Source organism: Arachis ipaensis, chromosome B04 (genome assembly GCF_000816755.2).
Source record: "Arachis ipaensis cultivar K30076 chromosome B04, Araip1.1, whole genome shotgun sequence".
NCBI lineage: Eukaryota > Viridiplantae > Streptophyta > Magnoliopsida > Fabales > Fabaceae > Arachis > Arachis ipaensis.
Genome location: NC_029788.2, coordinates 129,270,317 through 129,276,662, shown reverse-complemented (window position 1 = coordinate 129,276,662; position 6,346 = coordinate 129,270,317). Strand labels below are relative to the sequence as shown.

Genomic DNA, 6,346 nt, shown 5'->3' with positions numbered 1-6,346 from the left:
AGGTTCGTTATCATGTGCCCAAACTGGCAATCGCTGCTGTAGAGCTGTAACCATATTTTTTTGTTGAATTTACCTGTCCAATCCGCCATTTCACGCGACAGACCTCTCAAGGCATCCATGAACAACTCGTACCCAGCCTTGCTGGGACTATAAGCAGCATTTATGAGATATCGCTTGCCTTCTGCAGATTTGAAATGAGACACAAAGTTCGCAACCATGTGCCTGACACAATAAGCATGGAACGCTCTAGGAGGGTGTCAACCATTATCGTCGGCTCTCAATGCAATTTTGATCGCCTGTGATTTATCAGATATAATCAACAGGCCATCTTGTGGGGTCACATATCGTCTCAGCTTAGTAAGGAAAAACAATCAGAACTCCATAGTCTCAGACTCAACAATTGCAAAAGCAACCGGAAGGATATTACTGTTACCGTCATGTGCCACTCCCATAAGCAACACACCACCATATTTGACATACAGATGTGTGCTATCGACAGAGATGAAGTGCTTACAATGCTTGAAAGCCTCCACACAAGCAAAAACGCTCAGAATACCTTATCAAATTGGTTGCAATCGCGGACCATAAGATGCCCATCATAATACGGGACGGCGCTAAAATCACATATTGTTCCGAGATAACAACTCTGTAATGCTTGCAGCAATCTCGACACCTTATTGTATGACTCCTCCCAATCACCATATATCTGAGCAGTTGCCTTTTACTTTGCCATCCAAACCTTTCTATACAAGGGTTTAAAGTGATAGTTTTGCCTAACTGCATATTGGAGAACAAGGATACTGATAGATGGACTGGACTATATCAGGGGCAGGATGACATTACAAATGAGATTGTTGTCCAACTGTCAATAGTCCTAAGACATGGTGGGTGCTAAACACGTGTGCGTACCTCCAACTCTACACACCTCCCTAACGAAATAAAATATACATGGTTGACATTTTTAACAAATATAATAACGATAAATAAGAAAATACACCATAATTAAACTTGACCTCATCATCAGTATCCTGCTGCAGATTGCCGATAGTAGATTTGGTACTCTAACTGGTCCAACTCTACAACTCGGTACTCAGCACTTCTATGAATGCTGTAATTCTTCAAACCTTGCACTATCACATCTCTGCTTTTGATTCTGTGACCAACCCAAAATTTCACACCACCGTCTAAGTTGTAATCGTCTGCTCCCGCGTTAAAAATAAAGTCTTTTCATTCATCGCGTCCAGATACAACATATGATAGTGCCTGGGTACAGCTGATAAGGCCGGAATTGGGTGCGGGGCAGGCTGCGTGGACCGACGTCTCTAGTACAAACTCCTTCTCATCATCATTTTCAGAAGAACCACTATCATTGCTATCGGCAACATACTCTTCATCGAACTACTCACCGTCTACGTCCATGTCTCCCACTGGATTAGTAACGTGTAGCGGTAGTGGTGCAAGAGGTGGGTCATCCTGCACAAAATTCGAGTTGCCAGATCCACCGCTACCGACATCACCAACTTCTGCAGAAGGCTCCATCACTTGTTACGCCATGATTCTACCATGGATGTCAAACATGAGCCTCACATGCTCGTCGCCATGGAGGCAAAACAGACAGAACCGAAAAAACTCCATTTTTCATCGGCGCTAGCAACCTATACCCAACTCTTTCAATCTCTTTTCTCCCTCTAACACCAACGTTCGTCAATATCAGACTCTTTAGCTTGGACAAAGAGCTTATACGTCGAGTGTGCAATAGAATGGAATTATCATACTCAAATGTCACTCCAATGTCACCGTTTCTCATATGACAATTGAGGATACACACTAACAACTGCATATCCACTACCATTAGACATTTTTCTTAATTTTTCGAAGAAAAACAGAAGAAAAAATGATGTGAAATGTTTGTAGAGAATACAAATGGTTGTACATCCTTTTATAGCTGCTGAAATTTTGTCGTATTATATCTCATTTACAGTGTAAATAAAATAATATTGTATATATCTAAACGAGATATACACATTTCATCTATTGTGTCTTATTTCATTTACAGTTTAAACAATATATACATAATGTTATTTCATTTACACTGTAAATGAAATAAGAGATACAATCCATTTTGATAAAAACACTATAAATTATCTATTGAAAAAGTCTAGGGGTAGCAACTTTTGTGTTTTGTGGCCCGCACTTAATCATCAAAAGAAAAGTGAGTGATCTCCCACCATTAGATGTAATCTCACACCATTAAAAACATTATTGATGACCAATTGATGGTTATAAAATACAAAAGTTGCTGCTCTTATCTATTTTCATAAAATAACATTGTATATATCTAAACGAGATATACACGTTTTATCTATTGTGTCTTATTTTATTTACAGTGTAAACCATATATACATAATGTTATTTTATTTACACTGTAAATGAAATAAGAGATACAGTCTATTTTAATAGGAAAAGTATAGGGTACCAACATATTATCTGTCAACTTATTGTCAATAATAATTAATTATTATATTTTAAACACATATATAAAGAGACACATCCAGAAAATATATTTATAAAGACACTTTTATTAAACACAGTCATAAAAAATACATTTTTATTAGACACATCCACAAAAATACTTTCATTAAACACAGTTATAAATAAGAGTTGGCAGAAGTTGGCAGAAATGTTGTTGGTAACGTAGCGCGATTGATTTTGATAAAAATACTATAAATTTCATAAATAAAAAATTTATTTTATTTATTTAAAAAAAATCCACATTATTATTGAAACAAGTTGTAGTAGATTTTATCTTGCTCTTGGATCTCCAATTACAGAGAACACGAAACCAGAAATCATAGCACGTTCCTCACTACTACCCGAAATCTTAGCGACCCTACTATCCTTGGTCCCTTATTCATCACTAGTAAAAAGCACGTCACTCCCTTCATCACTCGTAAACTGCGGTATCAACGGTCTCTCCTCACCCTTTTCCTTTTGTTGGGCCCCACCAAAACTATTATCTTTGTCGCCTTCGGCCAACTGCATTGCAAACTCGAGTGCCCCGACCACATCATTCATCGATGGCCGTTGATTTCCATCATCATGCAAACAACTCATCGCCAATTGACCGTACCATTTCAAACACTCTGGCGTGATTGAGCCTTTCAAGAAAATATCCACCGTCTGATCGAGCTTACCCTGATCATTCAGTTTTCTTACCCAGTCAACCAAGCTGGCCTTGTGCTTGTCCACGTGACGGATCAAAGGCGGCCTCGCACACAATACCTCAAGAAGGACTACACCGAAAGAGTACACGTCAGATTTTAAAGTCAAGCGTTGACGCTTGTAGTACTCAGGGTCTAAATACCCAAGGCTACCCTTAACCATGGTGCTGACGTGGGTTTGGGAAGTCCCGGTGGGTCCTACTTTGGATAATCCAAAGTCGGAAACCTTGGCCACCCATTTCTCGTCCAATAAGATATTTGTGCTCTTGACGTCACGGTGGATGATATTGTGCTTCGCACCTGCATGAAGATAATGCAGCCCTCTTGCTGTGCCTAATAGGATTTCGAGCCTCTGCTTCCAAAGAAGAGGTTTGTTATCTGAACCGTAGAGATACTCAAGGAGAGTGCCACGTTGCATGAAGTCATAGACGAGGATCATCTCTACGCCATCGTTGCAGTAACCAATGAGGGACACCAAATGAAGGTGCCGGAGCTGGGAAAGCATATCAATCTCGTTAAGGAACTCGTTGATGCCTTGTTGAGAACCGGGTTTGAGACGCTTGATGGCCACGGGGGTTGCACCCTCATCGATGTAGCCCTTGTAAACGTTACCGAACCCTCCAACCCCGATGATGAACACATCGTCGAAGTTGTTTGTGGCAGCTCTGATCTCTGCGATTGTAAAGTAGCGGCATAAGTGTGATGGCAGCGATGATGAACCTTCCTTTTTTGTGGTTCCCTCCCTATAATCAAAACTCCTCCTCCTCCAACTGAAAATGATGATTCCAATAACAGATGTCAGCACGAGGCATGAAACTGCAATAACAGCAACGATAACAGTGATTATCTTTTTCTTTGAGTGTTTGGATGATTGTGGCAACTTCTGTGATTCTTGTGTGGAAGTTCGAACATGTTCTGGATTGGGTCCTGCGAGATTGTTGGTAGCATCACTGATTTTGAAGATCTCGATGCCATTCAATATGACATCATGGTAGTTGGTTAACTCGGCATTTGGCAGTCGTTGAAGCTTGATGGAAATGTTGACTTTCTTAGAACTTTGCCCTGGGTCATCAGAGAGAAGCTGAAAAACATAATCCCTTCGAACAGGAACGTGATTACCACCACTCCAGCCAATCACATCGGCGCAATCCTCAGCCAAAAGCTCTGATATAAATATCTGAAAAGATCTGTCGGTATAGCGTTTGATTTGTGGCGCATACTCACAAAAATGTAAACTGACCATGTAAGTAAACTGTGAATCCACTTCAAACCGCCAAGTCACGTTATAATTCTTGGTCTCGCGCATCCCGTAGCTTCGCGCACTCAAGTAAACAAGGCTAGGTGCAGTGTAATCTCGAGTAATATTACTGTTGAATTTCAGTGGTGGATAGCCGAATGAAATACTCGACGGATACTGCTTCTCTATGTAATCGGCATCCGGTTCCCAAGACCTGTACATACCAGTATCTTGCTCTGGTGCAATCTGTGTTTCACCAACGTTGATTCTGTAAAGTGTTTGCAGAGCTTTTTCACTTTCATGCTGATGCCATGGCCTACAAACTCAAACCCGGAGGACTTGCTGGGGTCCGTGTAATAGAGGTAGGGAGGCATGGAGACCACCTCAATCCCGTTGATGAAAGCATAATAAGATTTTCTGGGAATGAAGGTGAGGTCAAGCCTCTTTCCTGTTTCTACGTTGACACAGTATTCTATGAAAAAGGTCATTTCGTCATTGGCGAGCCAACGTGAAGCATTGAAATCCTTGAGAAGGGTGAAATTGCCCGCTGTAACGGAAAAAAGGGTGTTGTAGGGTTCAGAGTTGGGATAATTTGTTGGATAAAAGTGAAGCCGAAGAAACTTGGGGCCATTAGTTTTGAGAGGGAAGGAGTATGTGAAATTGGAAAGGAAAATGCGTGCAGAGCTAAACGCAAATGAGTTAGCTGAAAGAGGATATGGAGTATGAGTTATGAGAGATGGTTGCTTAGTTTGTGGTTGCTCAATGGTAGAAAATAGTTTGGAGTCAACGTCTCCTACCCATTTCCGACCAGCGTAGACTGTGGTTTCTTTTGATGAGCCACAGTTGACAGCAAAATCATCGTCAGGATGGTATGATGATGCACCCTGCGCAGGAACCACTAGTGAATGAAGCAGAAACAGTAGGAGTAGTAGGAGGGAAAAGCTAATAATTGGTGGTTTATCACTGATTACTACTTTGTTTCTTGGGTACCCCATACCTCCCCGAGAGGTTCAGAAACGCTGTTATGTTGAAGGAAGTGACGTGTTGTGCGTAATTCTTGCTCCTCTGTTACAGGTTTAAGTACTAGGAAATTCGCAAGGCAGGGAAAACAACCCCGTGTCCTCGCAAGGCCCGTTTGGAAACACCAAAAACTTATTTTTTTTTCAATTTTTGACTTATAGAAAGTTACATTAATGTGTTTGGTACAAATTTTTAGATAAATTTTAAACTTTTCAAAAAGTTATTTAAGAATTTTTGAAGAAGTTAAAAAATGTGACTTCTCCTATTTTCAAAAGCTATTTTATCATTCTTATTTAATGCACAACTTTAAAACAATGACTTTCATAATAACTTTCCAAACACAAAATAACTTATTTAAAAGTTAATATTAATAAAAGTCCTTATATTTTAAGCTCCTTTTTCAAAAGAACTTATTTAAGAAGTTTAGCAAAACTAGCTCTTAGTCTTTTGAACTATTAAGAAAAATGACAAAAATGAAAATTCTATGAGTATTTAATTTTAGTTAAAGAATTACTTGACACAGAATAGAGATTAGAAAAGTCTAGCGCCATCAACTTTATTAAATTCTGGCCAGGATATAACCAGTAAAAAAAAGTGAGCTATTAGATGAAATCTTACACCAATCTCACACCATTAAAATCATTATTGATAGTTATTTGATAGCTACAAATCACAAAAGTTGTTGGCCCCTAACATAGTTCATAGAGATTTATTTATTTTGTATTCTAAAAATATTATATGATTATACTATTTATACACTAAAATCAGTCACCAAAGTCAGCTATGTTAGAATATAAATACACATTGAAAATAAATTAAATCACACATATATTTATACACAAATATATTCACATATATTTATATACTA

General features: G+C 39.0%; 1 pseudogene; it reads right to left on the bottom strand.

Annotated features, from left to right (window-relative positions):
* Positions 2,776-5,558, bottom strand: LOC107635434 (annotated as a pseudogene).